Source organism: Pristiophorus japonicus, chromosome 9, assembly GCF_044704955.1.
Source record: "Pristiophorus japonicus isolate sPriJap1 chromosome 9, sPriJap1.hap1, whole genome shotgun sequence".
Classification (NCBI taxonomy): domain Eukaryota; kingdom Metazoa; phylum Chordata; class Chondrichthyes; family Pristiophoridae; genus Pristiophorus; species Pristiophorus japonicus.
Window position 1 is genome coordinate 228,374,038 of NC_091985.1, and position 25,577 is coordinate 228,399,614.

Sequence of the window (25,577 nt, forward strand, 5' to 3'; positions counted from 1 at the left end):
CAGCTCAGGGCCGTTCGGTATTACTCTCAGTGACCGAGTGTTTCACTCTGATTAAGCTAAACTGGGACAGTTTCTGTCAGATATTAACTCCTGCACAGTCCCAGCAAACACTCCTACTCCCCCGTCCCGCCGATGTTTCTGCAGGATTGCTTCGTGAGGACGGGCTCATGAAGAGAAAAACACCCTGCACGGAATGATCGCAAATTGAGCATCTCAAAGGGACAAGGCTCCCAGCTTTAAACATTCTCTGTCCTTGCCCCCCAGGCCCAGTTCCTTTGCTCAGATTCTGATAAAAGTAAATCGGGAAAAGTTCACTTTGATTTTTAACGGCTGTATTGTTGCGGAGAGCTGCGCATGCGCGGATAAGCCCCGCCCCCTGTGTCGATTTCCAGTGAGCAGAAGAGCGCATGCGCCCTCCCCTCCCCCAGCCCTGCCTGTGAGCGCCATTCACTCAGTGAGCGGAAGAAGATGGTTTAAACAGCCGGGAATGGAGACACCGCGGCAAGGCAGCGAGCAGCAGCCTCCTTACAGCAGCACATCGCTTTGGGAGCGTGTCCGCAGATGGGCTCAGAGATCAGCACCGAGTCCGGGGGAAGTTCAGGGGGAGTTGGGGTCTGTGTGTAACAGGCGGAGTGGAGCAAGAACTGGTCTGAGTGCGTGGAGTGAGTGGGGGAAGGGAGAGGCCATTCTCGGGCTGTGTGTGGACAGCGTGTGTCCCGGGTAAGGGAGACAGAATGGGAAGGATCTGCTGTTTACAATCATTGCTGCTTTCTCCCTGCAAACCAGTAGTGAACGTTCCTGCTTTAGTTCCAGTCTCACCGTGTTTGTTGTCATTGGACAGCGAGCAGTGGAAGCAGAGCCGGACACTGAGGATTTATACAAGGAGCATCTATTGCAGGCACCGGGTGAGAAATGTGAAGGACATGTTTTAAACAGCGGCTCTTTGTTTTTGGTTGAACGGTTAGTGCCCTGGGAGAGGGGAGCAGCAATCTGAGCTGTGTAAAAGTCCGTGCTCCATCGGGTAGTCCCATTCCTGAAGCAGGGCAGGGGTTGGGTTGTGTCTGGATGTCAGTAAATTGCTGTAAATCTGCCCAACACACTTGGTGTGCAGAAGCTGAGTGCTGCAGTACTGCAGTGGAGTCAGACACTGACACTGTTTGTATCGCTGGCTTCCCTTTGTGAATGTTCATAATTAATATTATTTGAACGATTACATTCATCACTTTAATCTTTTCTACCCCTCCTATTCTTGAATAATCAGAGATACCTTCTCCTACAGGCAAGGAATTGAAGGAACCGGAACACATGTGAAGTTTCCTCCACCTGAGACATAAGGAACAGTGCAACCAGCTCCTTCTCACACACAGTAGGTACGGCACCTATCACAGTGTGCGGATACACAGACAGTTTATCTGAATTAAACATGTTTGTGGTGTTGAATGGCCTCCTCCTATTCCTGTGTAACAGGCCCGAGGGGGCTGATGGCCACCTCCTGTTCCTAATTTGACAGACTGGAGATACTGAGTGGCCTTCTCCAGTTCCTAATGTAATAAACACAAGGGGCTTAATGGCCTCCTCTTATTCCTATGTAACAAGCTCTAGGGGCAGAATGATCTTGCCCTGCACCTATGTATTGGGCTGGAATGGAATGAATGGCCTCCTTTAGTTCTTATGTAACAGGCTCCAGGGACTGAATAGTCACTTCTATTCCTGTGTAACAGACTCCAGGCACTGAATAGCCTCCTCCAGTTCCTATGTAACAAACTCGATGGGCTGAATGCCCTCCTCCTGTTCCCATGAAACAATCCCGTGGGGATGATTGCCCTTGCCCTATTGCTAATGTAACAGACCCGAGGGGCAGAATTGCATCGTCCTATTGCTTTTTAACTCCAGTTGTTGAATGGCCCTCTCCAGTTCCTATATAACATGCAGGAGGGGCTGAATGGCCTCCTCCAATTCCTCTGTAACAGGCTCGAGGGGCTGAATGCCAACCTCCTGTTCCTGGTTAACAGTTCCGAGGGGTGGAATTGGCCTACTCATGTTCCTATATAACAGACCCGAGGGACTGAGTGGTCTTCTCCTGTTCCTAATGTAAGTAGCTCGAGGGGATGAAAAACATCCTGCTGTTCCCATGTCACAGAATCAAAGGCTGAATAGTCTGCTTGTGTTTCTAATGTTAGAGAGGCTGAATTTCCTCTTCCCATGTAACAGAATGGAAGGGCTGAATGGCATCCTCCTGATCCAATGTAACAGGCTCGAGGGGAAGAATGGCCTCATCCTGTTCCTGTCTAACAACATTCGGTGCTGAACAGCCATCTCCTGTTCCTGTATAATAAGTTAGACGGGATGAGTGGCCTCCTCCAGTCGCAATATAACATGTGCGACTGGCTTATTGGCCTCTTCCAGTTCCTATAACATTCTCAGGGGGCTGCATGGCCTCCTCCAGTTCCTACATAACATGCTTGAGGATCTGAATGGCCTCCTCCTATTCTGATGTGAAAGGTTCCAGAGGATGGATGGCCTCCTCTATTCCTGTGTAACAGTATCCAGTCGATGCATCACCTCCACCAATTCCTTTATAGCAAGGCTGAGGTGCTGAATGCCCACCTCCTGTACCTGTGCAACAAACTCGAGGGATTGAATGGCCTCCTCCTGTTCTTTATGTAACAGGCTCGAGGGACTGAATGGCCTCCTCCTGTTCCTTATGTAACAGACTCGAGGGACTGAATGGCCTCCTCCTGTTCCTTATGTAACAGGCTGGAGGGACTGAATGACCTCCTCCTGTTCCAATGTAACAGGCTCGAGAGACTGAATGGCCTCCTCCTGTTCCTCATAGAACAGGCTCAAAGGGATGATTTGCCTCCAGGTTCCATGTGCTGAAAGGCCTCCTCAAGTTCACAGATTCAGGGACTGTTCTTCCCCGTTGTTTTGTAAATAGCATCGGGCAGTAAACAGGAGCTCAATGCTTCTTGCCCACCAGCTCTCTGATCGACGCTCCTCGCGCTGATTATGTTTTCTCATCTCGCTCAAACGTCCCCAAATGTTGCTTTCTGTTCCATCACCTCTAGGGTTATTAGCCAAGTTTGCATCGAGCACATCGTGATCTCACCAGTAACAGCACTTTCCCGATGGTTATCCATGAGGCTGCTTCTGATATTTTCTTCTGTGTAAATGTTAACCACCATAAGTAACTGAAAAGCTTCATTTCTACAGCAACAACAAACACTTGCATTTCTGACAGATACAGAATTAATCCCACACTCGCTCACTGTACCACAGACTGACAGATACAGAGTGAATCCCACACTCACTCACTGTACCACAGACTGTCAGATACAGAATTAATCCCACACTCACTCACTGTACCACAGACTGACAGATACAGAATGAATTCCACACTCACTCACTGTACCCCTGACAAATATGGTTTATATAACGTATTAATAGCTCGTCTCTACTCCAAATATTTTTGAATCACATTTGTCGACTATAATGTGAAACTATTGTCTTTTAGGGCTGTCTCTGATCTGTAAATTTCACAGATATAGGATAAAACACACACTCACATACCAGAAACTGACAGATACAGAATAAAAGCAACACACAGATACAGAAACTGACAGATACAGAATAAAACCCACACTCACATACCAGAAATTGACAGGTACAGAGGAAACACACAGACACTTACCCCAGAATGAGAGATACAGAATGAATCCCACATTCACTTTGCACAAACTGACATATAAAGGTAAAAATCCACACTCAGATACCAGAAACTGACACCCTACACATCTACCACAAATTGACTGGCACAGAAAAAAACCCACAATCACATCCCAGAAACTGACAGGTACAGAATACAATCAACATCCAGATTCCAGAAACTGACAGGTACAGGATGCAATCCACACTTAGATACCAGAAAATGACCGGTACAGATTAAAACCACACTCACATATCAGAAACTGACAGTTACACAATAAATCCATACTCCCATACCGGAATCTGACAGGTACAGAATAAAATCCATACTCCGATCCGAAAAACTGATAGATACTGGTCAAAGTCCACCCTCACATACAAGAAGCTGACGATATAGGTTAAAGTACACACTCACATACCAGAAACTGACAGGTACATGATAAAACAGAAACTGACAAATACAGATAAAATTCCACACTCACATACCAGAAACAGACAGGTACAGAATAACCCATACTCACATATCAGAATTTGACAGGTACACAATAAATCCCAACTCACATAGCAGAGACTGACAGGTACAGAATAAATTTCACAATCACTTCACAAAAACTGATAGGTACAGAATAAAACACACACTCAGATACCAGAAACAGAGAGGTATAGAATAAATCCCACATTCACATAGCAGAAACTGACAGGTACAGTATGAAACCCACACCCGTGTACCTGAGCAATAATATGCAAGTAAAACCCATACTCCCCTATTGGAAACTGACAGGGAAACACACACACCAGAGACTGACAGAATGAATAGAACAGTTTAAGCAATCTTACCCCAGTGTCAGGCTTACACAATCATTTTTTCAGTAATTCGGATGATAACTAACATGCCCTCAATGTGGCCCATTTAATTAGTGATAAAAGCAACTTGTGAAACAATCCCATTTTTGCTAATTTAATTTGACAAAAAGATGGTCTGAGCATGCGCTAAATACATGCTGCTCCTCCTCTCCCCACACAGTGTTTAAACCGACGGGAAGGGCCCAGGCGAGCTCCCCTCTGTCAGCAGCTGCCGTTTCCTCTGTGCTGGGCTGATGATCGTTGAACACATCAGGGAGCGGAGATATCCCGGGCCCGAGTCAGGGAGCAAACAGCAGCTCATCGCGTTGGGACTGTGTCCGCAGATGGGCTTCGAGTCGGGGTAAGTTCAGCGGCAGTCGGGGGCTGTCTGTAAGAGGTGGAGTGGAACAGGAATAGTTCTGGAACATGAAGTGCATGGGGGAAGGGAGAGGCCATTCTCAGGCTGTGTGTCAAAGAAAGTAAATCACCTCGCTCTTTCAAATCATTGCTGCTTTCTTTCCCCAAATCAGTAATGAATGTTCCCGATTCAGTTCCAATCTCAGTGTATGTTGTTCTTGGACAGTGAACAGTGGAAACACAGCCTGACAGTGAGGATGTGAGGAATGTCACAAAGTGCATCTATTGCAGGCACCAGGAGAGGAGTGTAAAAGGAGACATTTCAAAAATGGGTTATTTTGTTTTGGTGCATTGACTTCTCCAGAACCGTGTTGCTGGTGATCGAGAGATACATTGTCGCTCCCTGAGATACATCAGGATCCGGTCACTGTGACATTTTGATAATGTCGCAGGCCCGCAACTCTGTTTCAATAGACTGAGAACAATTGTTGCACAGCCCAGCTACCTGTGGTTATATTCCAGGAAGCAATTCAGAATTTTACATGTAGTCCCATTGGAGTGGAAGACAAAAACCTGGACTGTGCCAATCGGCTGGTTAAAGAGGAAATTAATGCAATAGTAAGAAAGGACATTAGCCTGGATGATGTGGAATCGGTATGGGTGGAGCTACGGAATACCAAGGGGCAGAAAACTGGAGTGCCGCAGGGCTCAGTGCTGGGACCCCAGCTCTTTACAATATACATCAATGATTTAGATGAAGGAATTGAGTGTAATATCCCCAAGTTTGCAGATGACACTAAACTGGGTGGCGGTGTGAGCTGTGAGGGGGATGCTAAGAGGCTGCAGGGTGACTTGGACAGGTTCGATGAGTGGGCAAATGCATGGCAGATGCAGTAGCATGTGGATAAATGTGAGGTTATCCACTTTAGGGGCAAAAACGCGAAGACAGAATATTAGCTGAATGAAGGCAGATTAGGAAAAGGGGAGGTGCAATGAGACCTGGGTGTCATGGTTCATCAGTCATTGAAAGTTGCCATACAGGTACAGCAGGCGGTGAAGAAGGCAAATGGTATATTGGCCTTCATAGCTAGGGGATTTGAGTATAGGAGCAGGGAGGTCTTACTACAGTTGTACAAGGCCTTGGTGAGGCCTCACCTGGAATATTGTGTTCAGTTTTGGTCTCCTAATCTGAGGAAGGACATTCTTGCTATTGAGGGAGTGCAGCGAAGGTTCACCAGACTGATTCTTGGGATGGCAGGACTGACACATGAGGAGAGACTGGATCAACTGGGCCTTTATACATTGGCGTTTAGAAGGATGAGAGGGGATCTCATAGAAGCATATAACATTCTGATGGGACTGGACAGGTTAGATGCAGGAAGAATATTCCCAATGTTGGCGAAATCCAGAACTAGGGGACACATTCTTAGGATAAGGGGTAAGCCATTTAGGACTGAGATGAGGAGAAACTTCTTCATTCAGAGTTGTTAACCTGTGAAATTCCCTGCCGCAGAGAGTTGTTGATGCCAGTTCATTGGATATATTCAAGAGGGAGTTAGATATGGCCCTTACAGCTAAGGGGATCAAGGGGTATGGAGAGAAAGCAGGAAAAGGGGTACTGAGGGAATGATCAGCCATGATCTTATTGAATGCTGGTGCAGGCTCGAAGGGCCGAATGGCCTACTCCTGCACCTATTTTCTATGTTTCTCTGTCCCATTCATGGACCAGTGCTGGGTTTGGGTTGTGTCTGGATGCTGATAACTTACTATAGAACCGTCCTACACACCTGGTGTGGTGAATCTGAGTGCCGCTGTACTGCAGTGAGATCAGACAATGACACTGTTTGTATCGCGGATTCCTTTCTCCAGATATTTTACTTTATTATAAACAAACACATTAATTATAACTTTATATTTATATTCTCTCCATCACCTGTGCATATCATAACTAATAGTGTTCTCCTATTACTATTCCCAGAGCAAAATACTTCACCAAGCCAGAATAAATTTGATCTTTCCTCAACCCAGAACACAAGGACAGTGCAGGCAGCTTCTTCTCACACACGTTAAGTACATTATCACTCACAGAGCGCAGAGACACAGAACTAACCTCAATCATATTGTCACAGGCAGCAGAAGCTGTCAGTTCCACAGTGATCCACATTTCCAGAGTTACGTTATGAATCCCACAGTCACTTGGAGCAGTACAATAATATGTTGTTTCAAAGTCCAATCATATCGCACTGAAAGGCAGATCCAATTTCACTCCCTTACTCACACACACGAACAGATAGACACTGAAATGGTGTCAATCCATACTGGTGTCTGTACACTGACTCTCAAACCCAACAGCTAACAAACCAGAGCAGAGAAACGGAGTTAGTGGACTGAACAAAACCTCCTCCTGAGACAGTCATCAATAATCGTAAACTATCATCCGCCTACAGCAGGTGGAGAAGGAACCAAATCCCACACTCACACAGAGCAAGAATAGCTCAGTACAAGTGACTGTCAATTACATAATCAATCTCACACTCACACGTCACCAGTCTAACAGATACATAATCAATCCCACACTCACACACATCACCAGTCTAACAGATACATAATCAATCCCACACTCTCACACATCACCAGTCTAACAGATATATAATCAATCCAATACTCACACACATCACCAGTCTAACAGATACATAATCAATCCCACACTCACACACATCACCAGTCTAACAGATACATAATCAATCCCACACTCTACACATCACCAGTCTAACAGATATATAATCAATCCAACACTCACACACCTCACCAGTCTAACAGATACATAATCAATCCAACACTCACACACATCACCAGTCTAACAGATACATAATCAATCCCACACTTACACACATCACCAGTCTAACAGATACATAATCAATCCCACACTCACACATCACCAGTCTAACAGATATATAATCAATCCAACACTCACACACCTCACCAGTCTAACAGATACATAATCAATCCAACACTCACACACATCACCAGTCTAACAGATACATAATCAATCCCACACTCACACACATCACCAGTCTAACAGATACATAATCAATCCCACACTCACACACCTCAGCAGTCTAACAGATACATAATCAATCCAACACTCACACACCTCACCAGTCTAACAGATACATAATCAATCCCACACTTACACACATCACCAGTCTAACAGATACATAATCAATCCCACACTCACACACATCACCAGTCTAACAGATATATAATCAATCCTACACTTACACACATCACCAGTCTAACAGATACATAATCAATCCCACACTCTCAAACAGTACCAGAGACTGAGAGAAACATAATGATTCATACACTCAGACACATTGAATGACAGATTGAGAGAGAATCACAATCACCTCCAGTAGCTGAGAGTGACTGACTGACAGACCATGAAACCCACGCTCCCATACCAGGCACTTACAGCTACAGACAAATACTCACACTCACATACCAGAGACAGATAGTTAGAGAGTGAACTCCAGTCACTCACCAGAAACTAAGTTACAGAAAAAAAAAGTTTTGCATTCCAGAGACTGATAGATACAGAATAATACCCACACTCACATTCCAGAGACTGATAGATACAGAGTAATACCCACACTCACATTCCAGAGACTGATAGATACAGAGTAATACCCACACTCACATTCCAGAGACTGACAAATGCAGACTAAAACCCACACTCACATTTCAGAGACTGATAGATACAGAGTAATACCCACACTCACATTCCAGAGACTGATAGATACAGAGTAATACCCACACTCACATTCCAGAGACTGATAGATACAGAGTAATACCCACTGTTAGATCTCTTAATTTCCAATGAAATACGAACTCCGATGGTAGTTTTAACTTTTTAATCTCGGCAGAGAGTAACAAACTGCTGGCTGATTGCCAGTTTCTTTGTCTTACTGAGACACATGGTCAAAATGGCTGTACTTTATACCTGGATCAATTTACAGAAAAGAACTCTCCTTCTTTGACCTTATTTGCTCAATTGAAAGTCTTAACGTTTTATTGGCTCGCTACCCAAGGTCCGAAAATGTCATGTTGATTGATGAGTTAATGCAACATGCTGAGCAGCACGTAGCAGCTTTGACTTGGGGGTCTGTGAATTTTCACAGTCTGTCTAAATGAGCCTGTTTGAATACTCTATCAATCCCCCCTTTGATTCTTTCACAAACTGAATCATAAAACTTCAGGTATCACTGGTTAAACATTCTACAAAATAATTTCATACATGTTAGTAGAGTTTCCTTCTAAAATTTGTTGATGTGTTTCGCCACATGTCCAGACTAGTAGCTTCCACACAAATTTACACCAACCCGAGTTCCATCGTGGCCACAATGGAAGTCTGGTTTTAGTAGGTTAATTAACCTTATTCCAATTTAATCCAAATCAATATCTTAATTCAACCAGTAAACCACCTTTCCTTAAGCATAACATAAACAAGCAATATAAAAGTAAAAGGTATTTACATGTAATTCCCTTGCTACCCTACTATTTCCCTTTGGTGCAGAGGGTCGGCTAGTAAGAAGTAGGCCTATGCCTAGAATACCTACAATCAATACTACAGTAAATTTATACATTTTCGCAAAATGTAATTGTCCTTATTAGATTTCAGCTTCAGTTACGGGTGCTCATTTAACGTGTGAAGCGTGGATCCAGGCTTTCTTTCCTTGGACTTTAACAGCTGCCTGGGTGGTCAATAACACTTGGTAAGGTCCCTCCCACTTGGCACCCAAAGGTTCTTTCTGCAACTTTTTCACATAGACCCAGACTCCCGGGATGATGTCGTGTCCTCCTTCGGGTGGATTACCCCAAGCTGCCGATACCTGTCGGGAAACAGAACTAATAGCATTGGTTAGGTTCTGACAGTATGATAACAAAGTGTCACTCATTAAGTGAACATCAGCTTTCCGTAAATCGATAGTTCCTGGCAGCGACATGGGTCTTCCTGTTATAATTTTAAATGGGCTTAGACCTGTAGTTCTGTTCGGGGTTGCCCTAATGCTACATAGCACTATTGGTAGTGCCTGGGGCCATGGTGTTCCTTCTTGGTGATATTTGGCAAGCTGTTGTTTCAGAGTTCGATTCATTCGTTCTACTTGTCCTGATGATTGTGGATAATAAGGACAGTGTAAATCCCACGTAATGTTCAGTAACATACAGACTTCTTGGCAGACAGCACCTGTGAAGTGTGTTCCCTGATCTGAGTCAATGCTACTCGGAACTCCCCATCGGGGAATGTAATCCTTACACAAGACCTTTGCAGTGTGATTGGCTGTGGCTCTTTTAGTTGGGACAGCTTCTACCCATCTAGAGAATCTGTCGACCATGACAACAATTTTAGTGTATCTTTGGCATGAAGGAAGAGATATATAATCAACCTGCAGATGCTGGAATGGTCCGAGAGGGGCAGGGGGCCTCAGTTGGGGCATTACCGTGATGGGTCCAGAATTATTTTTCTGGCAGACCACACAGCGGTCTGTTACCAGCTGGGCATGTTTTTTAAATCCCCGATCCCACCAGCTTTTCTGGAACCGTGCCGTCATCTGTTGTGAGGCCAAATGTCCCCACGAGTGGATCTGTTGGGCTAAAAAAGGCATAAGCGCTTGTGGCGCGACTGGCTTGTCGGTAACTCTTTGTCTCCAGACACCATCTTCGCAAAGCTTAATTCCTGCCTCAATCCATGTCCATTTTTCCTCTCGGGAGCACTCGCCTTGCATTGTTTGAAGGTCTCGTGTCAGAGTCCTGAGTGCTTTCAATCTGCGCATCTGTGTTGGTTCTCCTGGAGGAACGCCCTGTGAGGCGGCATCTTTAGCTGCCTGGTCGGCTAGGGCATTTCCCTGTGCTTCTGTGGTATTTTCCTTGGTATGGGCCTTACACTTCAGGATGGACACTTCCTGAGGTAATTGTATGGCCTCCAGTAAGTCTCGGACTTCTTTTCCATTTCGGATAGGTGTACCAGCAGCAGTGAGGAATCCTCTTTTCCGCCATAACATACCAAAGTCGTGAGCGACTCCAAATGCATAACGCGAATCTGTGTAAACATTAGCTGCCTGTCCTTAGAAACATAGAAAATAGGTGCAGGAGCAGGCCATTCAGCCCTTCTAGCCTGCACCGCCATTCAATGAGTTCATGGCTGAACATGAAACTTCAGTACCCCCTTCCTGCTTTCACGCCATACCCCTTGATCCTCCGAGTAGTAAGGACTTCATCTAACTCCCTTTTGAATATATTTAGTGAATTGGCCTCAACTACTTCCTGTGGTAGAGAATTCCACAGGTTCACCACTCTCTGGGTGAAGAAGTTTCTCCTTATCTCGGTCCTAAATGGCTTACCCCTTATCCTTAGACTGTGACCCCTGGTTCTGGACTTCCCCAACATTGGGAACATTCTTCCTGCATCCAACCTGTCCAAACCCGTCAGAATTTTAAACGTTTCTATGAGGTCCCCTCTCGCTCTTCTGAACTCCAGTGAATACAAGCCCAGTTGATCCAGTCTTTCTTGATAGGTCAGTCCCACCATCCCGGGAATCAGTCTGGTGAATCTTCGCTGCACTCCCTCAATAGCAAGAATGTCCTTCTTCAAGTTAGGAGACCAAAACTGTACACAATACTCCAGGTGTGGCCTCACCAAGGCCCTGTACAACTGTAGCAACACCTCCCTGCCCCTGTACTCAAATCCCCTCGCTATGAAGGCCAACATGCCATTTGCTTTCTTAACCGCCTGCTGTACCTGCATGCCAACCTTCAATGACTGATGTACCATGACACCCAGGTCTCGTTGCACCTTCCCTTTTCCTAATCTGTCACCATTCAGATAATAGTCTGTCTCTCTGTTTTTACCACCAAAGTGGATAACCTCACATTTATCCACATTATACTTCATCTGCCACGCATTTTCCACTCACCTAACCTATCCAAGTCACTCTGTAGCCTCATAGCATCGTCCTCGCAGCTCACACTGCCACCCAACTTAGTGTCATCCGCAAATTTGGAGATACTACATTTAATCCCCTTGTCTAAATCATTAATGTACAATGTAAACAGCTGGGGCCCCAGCACAGAACCCTGCGGTACCCCACTAGTCACTGCCTGCCATTCCGAAAAGTACCCATTTACTCCTACTCTTTGCTTCCTGTCTGACAACCAGTTCTCAATCCACGTCAGCACACTACCCCCAATCCCATGTGCTTTAACTTTGCACATTAATCTCCTGTGTGGGACCTTGTCGAAAGCTTTCTGAAAGTCCAAATATACCACATCAACTGGTACTCCTTTGTCCACTTTATTGGAAACATCCTCAAAAAATTCCAGAAGATTTGTCAAGCATGATCTCCCTTTCACAAATCCATGCTGACTTGGACCTATCATGTCACCATTTTCCAAATGTGCAGCTATGACATCCTTAATAATTGATTCCATCATTTTACCCACTACTGAGGTCAGGCTGACCGGTCTATAATTCCCTGCTTTCTCTCTCCCTCCTTTTTTTAAAAAGTGGGGTTACATTGGCTACCCTCCACTCATAGGAACTGATCCAGAGTCAATGGAATGTTGGAAAATGACTGTCAATGCATCCGCTATTTCCAAGGCCACCTCCTTAATTACTCTGGGATGCAGTCCATCAGGCCCTGGGGATTTATCGGCCTTCAATCCCATCAATTTCCCCAACACAATTTCCCGACTAATAAAGATTTCCCTCAGTTCTTCCTCCTTACTAGACCCTCTGACCACTTTTATATCCGGAAGGTTGTTTGTGTCCTCCTTAGTGAATACTGAACCAAAGTACTTGTTCAATTGGTCTGCCATTTCTTTGTTCCCCGTTATGACTTCCCCTGATTCTGACTGCAGGGGACCTACGTTTGTCTTTACTAACCTTTTTCTCTTTACATACCTATAGAAACTTTTGCAATCCGCCTTAATGTTCCTTGCAAGCTTCTTCTCGTACTCCATTTTCCCTGCCCTAATCAAACCCTTTGTCCTTCTCTGCTGAGTTCTAAATTTCTCCCAGTCCCCAGGTTCGCTGCTATTTCTGGCCAATGTGTATGCCATTTCCTTGGCTTTAATACTATCCCTGATTTCCCTAGATAGCCACGGTTGAGCCACCTTCCCTTTTTTATTTTTACGCCAGACAGGAATGTACAATTGTTGTAATTCATCCATGCGGTCTCTAAATGTCTGCCATTGCCCATCCACAGTCAACCCCTTAAGTATCATTAGCCAATCTATCTTAGCCAATTCATGCCTCATACCTTCAAAGTTACCCTTCTTTAAGTTCTGGACCATGGTCTCTGAATTAACTGTTTCATTCTCCATCCTAATGCAGAATTCCACCATATTGTGGTCACTCTTCCCCAAGGGGCCTCGCACAATGAGATTGCTAATTAATCCTCTCATTACACAACACCCAGTCTAAGATGGCCTCCCCCCTAGTTGGTTCCTCGACATATCGGTCTAGAAAACCATCCCTTATGCACTCCAGGAAATCCTCCTCCACCGTATTGCTTCCAGTTTGGCTAGCCCAATCTATGTGCATATTAAAGTCACCCATTATAACTGCTGCACCTTTATTGCATGCACTCCTAATTTCCTGTTTGATGCCCTCCCCAACATCACTACTACTGTTTGGAGGTCTGTACACAACTCCCACTAACGATTTTTGCCCTTTAGTGTTCTGCAGCTCTACCCATATAGATTCCACATCATCCAAGCTAATGTCTTTTCTAACTATTGCATTAATCTCCTCTTTAACCAGCAATGCTACCCCACCTCCTTTTCCTTTTATTCTATCCTTCCTGAATGTTGAATACCCCTGGATGTTGAGTTCCCAGCCCTGATCATCCTGGAGCCACGTCTCTGTAATCCCAATCACATCATATTTGTTAACATCTATTTGCACAGTTAATTCATCCACCTTATTGCGGATACTCCTTGCATTAAGACACAAAGCCTTCAGGCTTGCTTTTTTAACACCCTTTGTCCTTCTAGAATTTTGCTGTACAGTGGCCCTTTTTGTTCTTTGCCTTGGGTTTCTCTGCCCTCCACTTTTCCTCATCTCCTTTCTGTCTTTTGCTTTTGCCTCATTTTTGTCTCCCTGCATAGGTTCCCATCCCCCTGCAATATTAGTTTAACTCCTCCCCAACAGCACTAGCAAACACTCCCCCTAGGACATTGGTTCCGGTCCTGCCCAGGTGCAGACCGTCCGGTTTGTACTGGTCCCACCTCCCCCAGAACCGGTTCCAATGCCCCAAGAATTTGAATCCCTCACTGCTGCACCACTGCTCAAGCCATGTATTCATCTGCGCTATCCTGCGATTCCTACTCTGACTAGCACGTGGCACTGGTAGCAATCCCGAGATTACTACTTTTGAGGTCCTACTTTTTAATTTAGCTCCTAGCTCCTTAAATTCTTTTCGTAGGACCTCATCCCTTTTTTTACCTATGTCGTTGGTACCAATGTGCACCACGACAACTGGCTGTTCTCCCTGCCATTTCAGAATGTCCTGCACCCGCTCCGAGACATCCTTGACCCTTGCACCAGGGAGGCAACATACCATCCTGGAGTCTCGGTTGCATCCGCAGAAACGCCTATCTATTCCCCTCACCATCGAATCCCCTATCACTATCGCGCTCCCACTCTTTTTCCTGCCCTCCTTTGCAGCAGAGCCACCTACGGTGCCATGAACTTGGCTGCTGCTGCCCTCCCCTGATGAGTCATCCTCCCCAACAGTACTCAAAGCAGTGTATCTGTTTTGCAGGGGGATGACCACAGGGGACCCCTGCACTATCTTTCTTGCACTGCTCTTCCTGCTGGTCTTCCATTCCCTATCTGGCTGTGGACCTTTCTCCTGCGGTAAGACCAACTCACTACACGTGATACTCACGTCATTCTCAGCATCGTGGATGCTCCAGAGTGAATCCACCCTCAGCTCCAATTCCGCAACGCGGACCGTCAAGAACTCGAGGCGGATACACTTCCCACACACGTAGCGCCCAGGGACACCGGAAGTGTCCCCGAGTTCCCACATGGTACAGGAGGAGCATATCACATGGCCGAGCTCTCCTGCCATGCCTTAACCTTAGATACACTTAAATTGGTAATAACAATGTTGCAGTTCACTTACTGATATAAAAAAGAAAAGAAAAGCTACTCACCAATCACCAGCCAATCACTTACCCCATTGGCTGTGACGTCACTTTTTGATTACTTTCTACTTCTATTTTGCTTTCTCTCCCGCTGTAGCTGCCTTTTGATAGGCTGCTCCCGCGTCTCACCAACTGCTGCTGGCTCTCGATCTCCCGCTGGGCCTTTGATAGGTCGCTCCCCTCTCACCAACTGCTGCTGGCTCTCGATCTCCCGCTGGGCCTTTTATAGGCTGCTCCCGCGTCTCACCAACTGCCGCTGGCTCTCGATCTCCCGCTGGGCCTTTTATAGGTCGCTCCCCTCTCACCAACTGCCGCTGGCTCTCGATCTCCTGCTGGGCCTTTTATAGGCTGCTCCCGCGTCTCACGCGTCTCACCAACTGCCGCTGGCTCTCGATCTCCCGCTGGGCCTTTTGATAGGCTGCTCCCGCGTCTCACTAACTGCTGCTGGCTCTCGATCTCCCGCTGGGCCTTTTGATAGGCTGCTCCCGCGTCTCACCAACTGCTGCTGGCTCTCGATCTCCCGCTGGGCCTTTGATAGGTCGCTCCCCTCTCACCAACTTCCTTCTGCTATTCGACATGCTTCTGACAGGGCCCATAACTCAGCCTGTTGTGCTGACATTCCTGAGGGTAAACATCCTTTTGCCACTACCTCATATAAGGTTGTAACTGCCCATCCTGCTTTTCTGGTACCATTGTACAGAATAAAATCCACACTCCAATCCGAAAAACTGACAGATACTGGTCAATATCACACTCACATACCAGAAGCTGACGATATAGGTTAAAGTACACACTCACATACCAGAAACTGATAGGTACATGATAAAACACACACTGACATAACAGAAACTGACAGATACAGATAAAGATTCGCGCAGATACAAGAAACTGACAGATACAGAATAAAACCTACACTCGCATCAAAACTTGACCGGTACAGAATAAATCCCACATTCACATAGCAGAAACTGACAGGTACAGTATGAAACCCAAACCCACGTATCTGAGCAATAATATGCAAATAAAATCCATACTCGCCTATTGGAAACTGACAGGGAAACACACACCAGAGACTGACGGAATGAGTAAAACAGTTTAGGCACTCTTACTCCAGTGTCAGGCTCACACAATCGTTTTTTCAGTAATTCTGATGATAACTAACATGCTTTCAATGTGGCCCATTTAATTAGTGATAAAAGTAACTTGTGAAATAATCCCATTTTTGCTAATTTAATTTGTGACAAAAAGATGGTCTGAGCATGCGCGAAATACATGCTGCTCCTCCCCTCCCCAGTGTTTAAACTGACGGGAAGGGCCCTGGCGAGCTCCTCCAGCTCTGTCAGCGGCTGCCGTTTCCTCTGTGCTGGGCTGATGATCATTGAACACATCAGGGAGCGGAGATATCCCGGGCCCGAGTAAGGGAGCAAACAGCAGCCTTCTTACAGCAGCTCATCGCATTGGGACTGTGTCCACAGATGGGCTTTGAGTCGGGGTAAGTTCAGCGGCAGTCGGGGGCTGTTTGTAAGAGGTAGAGTGGAGCAGGAACTAGTTCCGGTACATGGAGTGAGTGGGGGAAGTGGGAGCCCATTCTCGGGCTGTGTGTGTACAGTGTAAGGTAACAGAGAAAGTAAATCACCTCGCTCTTTCAAATCAGTGCTGCTTTCTTTCCCCAAATCAGTCGTGAATGTTCCTGATTCAGTTCCAATCTCAGTGTCTGTTGTTCTTGGACATTGAACAGTGGAAACACAGCCTGAGAGTGAGGATGTGAGAAGTGTCACAAAGTGCATCTATTGCAGGCACCAGAAGAGGAATGTGATAGGAGATATTTCAAAAATGGGCTATTTTGTTTCAGTGCATTGAATTCTTCAGAACCATGTTGCTGGTGATCGAGAGATACATTGTCGCCCCCTCAGATACATCAGCATCTGGTAACTCTGACATTCTGTTAATGACACAAGCCCTTAACTCTGTTTCAATAGACTGAGAACAATTGTTGCACAGCCCAGCTACCTGTGGTTATATTCCAGGAAGCAATTCAGAATTTTACAGGTCATCCCATGGAAGTGGGAGATATAAACCTGGACTGTGCCAATCGGGTGTTCCCATTCATGGACCAGTGCTGGGTTTGGGTTGTGTCTGGATGCTGACAACTTACAATAGAACCGTCCTACACACCTGGTGTGGTGAATCTGAGTGTCGCTGTACTACAGTGAGGTCAGGCAATGACACTGTTTGTATCGTGGATTCCTCTCTCCAGATACTTTGATTTATTATACACAAACACATTAATTATAACTTTATTTTTATAATCTCTCCATTGGCTATCCGTATCATAACTAATAGTGCTTTCCTATTATTATTCTCAGAGCAAAATACATCACCAATCCAGAATAAATTTGATCTTTCCTCAACCCAGAACACAAGGAACAGTGCAGGCAGCTCCTTCTCACACACCATAAGTACATTATCACTCTCAGTGCGCAGAGACACAGAACTGACCTCAATCATATTGTCACAGGCAGCAGAAGCTGTCAGTCCCACAGTGATCCAAATTTCCAGAGTTATATTATGAATCCCACAGTCACTTGGAACAGTACAATAATGTGTTGTTTCAAAGTCCAATCATATCGCATTGAAAGGCAGATCCAATTTCACTCCCTTGCACACATGAACAGAGTCAGTGTCAATCCACGCTGGTGTCTGTACACTGACTCTCAAACCCAACAGCTAACATACAAGAGCAGAGAAACGGAGGTAATGGACTGAACCAAACTTCCTCCTGAGACAGTCACAGATAATCGCAAACTATCATCCGCCTACAGCAGGTGGAGAAGGAACCAAATCCAACAGTCACACAGAGCAAGAATAGCTCAGTACAAGAGACTGTCAATTACATAATCAATCCCACACTCACACATCACCAGTCTAACAGATACATAATCAATCCCACACTCTCACACATCACCAGTCTAACAGATACATAATCAATCCCACACTCACACACATCACTAGTCTAACAGATACATAATCAATCCCACACTCACACACATCACCAGTCTAACAGATACATAATCAATCCAACACTCTCACACATCACCAGTCTAACAGATACATAATCAATCCCACACACACACATCACCAGTCTAACAGATACATAATCAATCCCACACACACACATCACCAGTCTAACAGATACATAATCAATCCCACACACACACATCACTAGTCTAACAGATACATAATTAATCCCACACTCACAAACAGTAACAGAAACTGACAGCTACAGAATTAATTCCACACTCAAACAGTACCAGAGACTAAGAGAAACATAATGATTCATACACTCAGACACATTGAATGACAGATTGAGAGAGAATCACAATCCAGTACCTGAGATTCACTGACTGATAGTGAAACCCACACTCCCATACCAGGCCCTTACAGCTACAGACAAATACTCACTCTCACATACCAGGGACAGATAGTTAGAGAGTGAACACCACAGTCACTCACCAGAAACTGACAGGTACAGAAAAGAAAATACTATTGCATTCCAGAGACTGATAGATACAGAGTAATACCCAAACTCACATTCCAGAGACTGATAGATACAGAGTAATACCCATATTCACATTCCAGAGATCGATAGATACAGAGTAATACCCATACTCACATTCCAGAGACCGATAGATAGAGTAATACCCACACTCACATTCCAGAGACTGATAGATAGAGTAATACCCACACTCACATTCCGGAGACCGATAGATACAGAGTAATACACACACTCACATTCCAGAGACTGATGGATACAGAGTAATACCCACACTCACATTCCAGAGACCGATAGATACAGAGTAATACCCACACTCACATTCCAGAGACCGATAGATACAGAGTAAACCCCACACTCACATACCATAGACTGATGGATACAGAGTAACCCACACTCACATACCATAGACTGATGGATACAGAGTAAAACCCACATTCACATATGATAGACTGACAGAAACAGAGTAAAACCCACACTCACATACCATAGACCGACGGATACAGAATAAAACCCACACTCACATACCATAGACTGACAGATAGAGTAAAACCTACGCTCTCATACCATCGACCGACAGATACAGAATAAAACCCACACTCACCTACCATAGATTGACAGATACAGAGTAAATCTCATACTCCTACCAAAGATTAATAGATACAGAGTGAAGATCACACTCACATCTCAGGGAGTGAAAGATACAGACAAAAATGTACATTCATGTTACTGAGATTGGCACATGCAGATAATACCCAAACCCATATACCAGAAACTGACAGATACAGAGAAAAAACCCACACTCAAATCGCAGGGACTGACAGATAAAGAATAAAACTCACACACACATCCTAGAGAGTGATAGATACAGACTAAAATATGAACTCCCTTACCAGAAACTGGGAGGTATTGTACTGATTAAACACTTACTCATATAATACAAGCTGACAGGTACAGAGTAAAATCCACACTTACACAAGATACTGAAAGGTGCAGAATGAAACAACTAACAGGTACAGGACAAAACCCACACTCACATACCAGAAACTGGCAGATACAAAATAAAACCCAAACTTACATCAGAGAAACTGAAAGGTGCAGAATGAAGCCCCACTCAAATACCAGAAACAGACAGATATAGACAAAAGCCCACATTACTTGAAACTGACCGAGAGTAAAACCCACACTCACCTACCAGAGATTGAAATTTACAGATACAATCCACACATATACCAGAGATTGAAAGGTAGAGAGTGAAAACCACACTCTCACACCAGTAACTGACAGATACAGATTAAAACCCACACTCACATATCAAACACTGATAAATAAAAAGTAAAACCGCACTCATAAAGAAAATCAACACTCAAATACCAAAAATTGACAGTGCCGGAGGAAAACCCACAATCGCAGAGTAGTAACAGACATGGACAGAGTAAAATGCACACTCACATTTCAGAAACTGATAGGTACAGAATACAGCTCGCATTTCCATAACTGAAACTGACTGGGATAGAGGAATCGCAAATTCATCATCATAGGCAGTCCCTCGAAGCGAGGGTGACTTGCTTCCATGCCAAAAAGGGATGAGTTCACAGTTTTTTCAATGAAGGACCTAATATTCCAGATCCCAAACTACATCTTGAAGGATGAAAGATGCCTGTGGATGGATTTTATTAACATGTGGTGACCGTTGCACACCAGCCACCACATGGGCTTGACAGAGCTAGGTCTTGGTCCAGTGGCAAAGAGGAATTGCAAACTAACATACCAGGGATTGACAAGTATAGAGTGAAATCCACACTCGCACCAAAAACTGTTATATACAGAGTAAAATTCACACTCACATACCATAGACAGAGAGAGAGTGTAAAACCCACACACATATCAGAAACAGACAGACACAGGTAAAACCCACACTCGCATATCAGAAAATGACAGGGACTGTGTAAATCCAACACTCACATACCAGAGAATGTAAGATACAGAATGAAACCCACACTCACTTACCAGTAATTGACAGGTACAGAGTGAAAACCTCTCTTCCATACCATAAACTTACAGATATAAAGGAAAAGCCACACTCGCTAACCAGAGACTGACAGATACAGAATAAATACTACACTCACTGGTGGGCATAGTCTATAGGCCCCCTAACAGTAACTACACTGTTGGATGGAGTATAAATCAAGAAATAATGGAGGCTTGTAAAAAATGAATGGGAATAATCATGGACAATTTTAATCCTCATATTAATTGAACAAATCAAATAGACCAAGGTAGCCTTGAGCATAGCATGTATCTGGGAGAGTTTCCTTAAACAGTACACTGCAGAACCAACCAGGGAGCAGGCTATCTTATATCTGGTACTGTGTAATGAGAACATAAGAAATAGGAGCATGCCATTTGGCCCCTCGAGCCTGCTCCGCTATTTAATAAGAACATGGCTGGTCTGATCATCTCCCCTTCCCTGCCCGCTCCTCATAACCCTTTATTTCCTTATCACTCAAAATATGTCTGTCTCCGCCTTAAATATATTTAATGACCCAGCCACCACAGCTCTCTGGGACAGAGAATTCCACAGATTTACAACCACCCGAGAGAGTAAATTCCTCCTCATCACAGTTTTAAATGGGCGACCCCTTATTCTGAAACTATGTCCTATAGTTCTAGGTTCACCCTATGTGTGGAAATATCCTCATTGCATTCACCTGGTCGACCCCCCTCATTATCTTATGTTTCAATAAGATCATCTCATTCTTCTGAACTTCCATGAATATAGGCCCAACCTCTCTTCATAATCAACCCCCTCATCTCCGGAATCAACCTTGTGAACCTTCTCTAAACAGCCTCCAATGCAAGTATATCCTTTCTTAAATAAGGAGACCAAAACTGCACGCAGTACTCCAGGTGTGGCCTCACCAATACCCTGTACAGTTGTAGCAGGACTTCTCTGCTTTTATACTCTCTCCCCCCTTGCAATAAAGGCCAACCTTCCATTTGCCTTCCTGGTTACTTGCTGTACCTGCATGCTAACTTTTTGTGTTTCATGCACAAGGATGCCAAGATCCCTCTGTACTGCAGCACTTTGCAATTTTTCTCCATTTAAATAATAATTTGCTTTTTTATTTTTTCTGCCATTTGGACAACCTCACGCTTTCCCACATTATATTGCATCTGCCAAATTCTTGCCCACTCTTAGCCTGTCTATATCCCTTCCCAACTTGCTTTCCCACCCATCTTTGTATCATCAGCAAACTTGGCTACATTACACTCGGTCCCTTCATTCAAATCATTAATATGGATTGTAAATAGTTGAGGCCCCAGCACCAATCCCTGCGGCACCCCACTAGTTACAGTTTGCCAACTGGAAAATGACCCATTTATCCCGACTCTCTGTTTTCTGTTAGTTAGCCAATCCTCAATCCATGCTAATATAATACCCTCAACCCCATGAACTTTCTTTCATCTTGTGCAGTAACCTTTTATGCGACACCTTATCAAATGCCTTCTGGAAATCCAAATTCACTGATTTCCCCCTTATCCACTCTGCTCATTACATCCTCAAAGAATTCCACCAAATTTGTCGAACATGATTTCCCTTTCATAAAACCATGCTGACTCTGCTTGACTGAATTATGCTTTTCCAAATGTCCTGCAACAGATGTTTGGGTAACTGGTCTTGTGACACGGTTGTGAAGTGCCTTGGGTGTTGTACTACATTAAAGGTGCTATATGAATAAAAATTGTTGTTATTAATAAAGGAAAGCTACAGTTTTGTGCGCCGCCATCGAGATTCATGGAGCTGTAGCGCCCATGTGTGGCCATCTTTGCAAAAGGGCAATGTGTGGGTGGGGATTCAGGGTCCCAGTAAACCCAGCCAGAGTCAGCACCTTCAGGGGAGGAGAGGTAGGGGAACCAGCGAGTGTAGAACTGAACCCAGCCAGAGTCAGCACCTTCAGGGGAGGAGAGGGAGGGGAACCAGTGAATGTAGAACTGAACCTAGCCAGAGTCAGCACCTTCAGGGGAGGAGAGGTAGGGGAACCAGTGAATGTAGAACTGAACCCAGCCAGAGTCAGCACCATCAGGGGAGGGGAGGGAGGGGAACCAGTGAATGTAGAACTGAACCCAGCCAGAGTCAGCACCTTCAGGGGAGGAGAGGGAGAGGAACCAGTGAGTGTAGAACTGAACCCAGCCAGAGTCAGCACCTTCAGGGGAGGGGAACCAGTGAGTGTAGAACTGAACCCAGCCAGAGTCAGCACCTTCAGGGGAGGAGAGGGAGGGGAACCAGTGAGTGTAGAACTGAACCCAGACAGAGTTGGTGGTGAAAACTGGGAGTGGAAGACAAGCTGTCTTCAGACATGCGATGTGTTTGAATTTCAGGACAGGGAGGACGGAGAGTGCATGGGATGGGGATTTACAGCTTTGGAGGAACAAGAGGAAAGAATGTTCCATAGAATCTAGAATTGCCTGTTCTGAATTTCCATCCTGTACTTGCAGTAATGGTTTTTGTAAACTCCTTTTCCAGGGTATTAGAAGGGGAGGATTTGCAGACGGGAAACTCAAACCAAACATCACGTCAAGATCTGACTGAATCACTCGATTCCTCTGGACCTGAATATCATCGGCCTTTGAATGTGGAAGGAGAAATGTTTGTCTGTTCTGTCTGTGGGAACAGATTTCAAACATCAGCGTAACTGTAAACGCACCGAGACACACACACCCCCGAGTGAGGGTGGTCCAGTGCACTGCCTGTGGAAAGAGCTTTAACCAGTTACACAGCCTGAAAAAACATTGCACCATTCACAGCGGGGAGAAACCGTACATGTGTTCTGTGTGTGGACAAGGCTTCAACTGATCGTCCAACCTTGAGAGTCACAAGGACACCCGCACCACGGAGAAATCGCGGGAATGTGGGGACTGTGGGAAGAGATTCAGATCCCCGTCTGAGCTGGAAAAACATCGGCGCAGTCACACTGCAAAGAGGCTGTTCATCTGCTCCGTGTGTGGGGATCGATTCACTCGGTCAAGCGACATGTTGACACACCAGCGAATTCACACCGGGTTGAGACCGTACACCTGCCCCGTGTGTGGGGAGGGATTCACTTGTTATTCCAACCTTATAACTCACCAGTGAGTTCACTCTGGGAAGAGCCCGGTCACCTGCTCCATGTGTGGGGAGGGATTCGCTCGGTCAACCCATCTGATGGTACACCAGCGAGTTCACTCTAGGGAGAAGCCGTTCACCTGCTCCGTGTGTGGGGAGGGATTCGCTCTGTCATCCCATCTGATGGTACACCAGCGAGTTCACTAGGGAGAAGCCGTTCACCTGCTCCGTGTGTGGGAAAGAATACATTCGGTTATCCTACCTGCTAAGACACCAGCGAGTTCACAGGTGATTGCAGGGTTTGGATTCTGCTGTTATCCCAGACTGAATCGTGTCCATTCTGACAGTTGGGGTTTCTTTCTGCTGATATTGATTCCCCTATAACTGGGCTGGAGTTTAATATTCTGGATATTTGACCAATTAATCAACAGGAAAAGGGTCAGATAAAAATAATGCTGATTGTGTTTGCAAGCATACTTAACTCTTTTTAAAGGGATTTCTTCAAATACTGGAAGCTGCAACAAATGGAGCTAAACTTTGTTAACAATTGATAATAAAATGAATTGAATATGCAGGTTGGTTTTGGATTTCTCTGGGATGGAGCCGGACATGATGTGCCTTGCAATACCGTCGGTGTCCAGTAGATGATGCTGTCCCTCCAACTAACTCCGCCTGTGCGGAGAGTGACTGCCCCCTAGAGCAGGAGGAATGTGGGCAACTCCGGGTTAGACACTGAACTCACTCATCCCACAGGGACCTTACACACTGCCCCCTCCCTGGGGCAGCCCCGGGTCAGACATTGAACATACTGCATCCCACAGGGACATCACTCACTGCCCCCTCCCTGGGGCAGCTCAGGGTCAGACACTGAATATACTGCCCCCACCCTGGAACAGATCAGAGGCAGAACTTGGAATGGGAAGGGGAGGATCCAGTTGTCGTAGACCATGTAGGAACCAACGACATAGGTAGGACTAGGAATGAGTTTCTGCTGAAAGAGATGGAGGAGTTGGGGTCTGAATGAAAAAGCTGAACCTCAAAGGTAATAATCTCTGGATTGTTACCTGAGCCACACACCAATTGTTACAAGGATAAGTAGATTAGAATGTTAAATGTGTGGCTCAAACTGTTATGTGGGAGGCAGGTGTTTTGCTTTACAGACACTGGCACTAGCACTAGGCAAAGGGGGAGCTGTTCCCTTGCGATGGGCTCCACTTGAACTGGGCAGGAACCAGTATCCTGGTGAATCGAATAACTAGGGCAGTAAACAGGGCTTAAAATAATTAAGGCAGGGTGGGGAGAACCAGGAAAGTACAGCTCGTTTTAGATACAGAGAAAAAGCAACAAGAGACATGTCAACCAGAGTTTGGGGTAAAAATAAGCAGAGTGTGTCAGGAAGGGACAGAGAGAGTAACAAAGGTAATAGGGCATTACTGACTGAGGAGACATCAAGGAAAAATAGAAGAAAGTCTAAGCTAAAGGCACTATATCTGAATGCATGAAGCATTCGCAACAAAATAGATGAATTAATAATGCAGATTAAAAAATAATAGGTTTGATCTAATAGCCATTATGGAGACATGGTTGCAACGTGACCATGGTTGGGAACAAAATATTCCAGAATACCGAACTTTTAGAAGAAATGGCAAAATGGAAAAGGAGGAGGCGTAACCCTAATAGTAAAGGATGGGCTAAAGACAGCAGAGGGAAAGGATCTGAGCTCGGAAAATCAAGAAGTAGGATCAGTTTGGGTGGAGCTAAGAAACAGCAAGGGGCAGAAAACATTGGGGAGAGTTGTTTA

General features: G+C 45.2%; 1 long non-coding RNA gene across 1 annotated transcript; it reads left to right on the forward strand.

Moving 5' to 3' along the window:
* The first annotated feature begins 1,283 nt into the window (after nt 1–1,283).
* Nucleotides 1,284–24,301, forward strand: LOC139273848 (uncharacterized). The gene is made up of 3 exons (XR_011595404.1): nt 1,284–1,370; nt 4,730–4,909; nt 23,198–24,301. It is a non-coding gene; the product is annotated as an uncharacterized lncRNA (long non-coding RNA).
* Nucleotides 24,302–25,577: the final 1,276 nt, after the last annotated feature.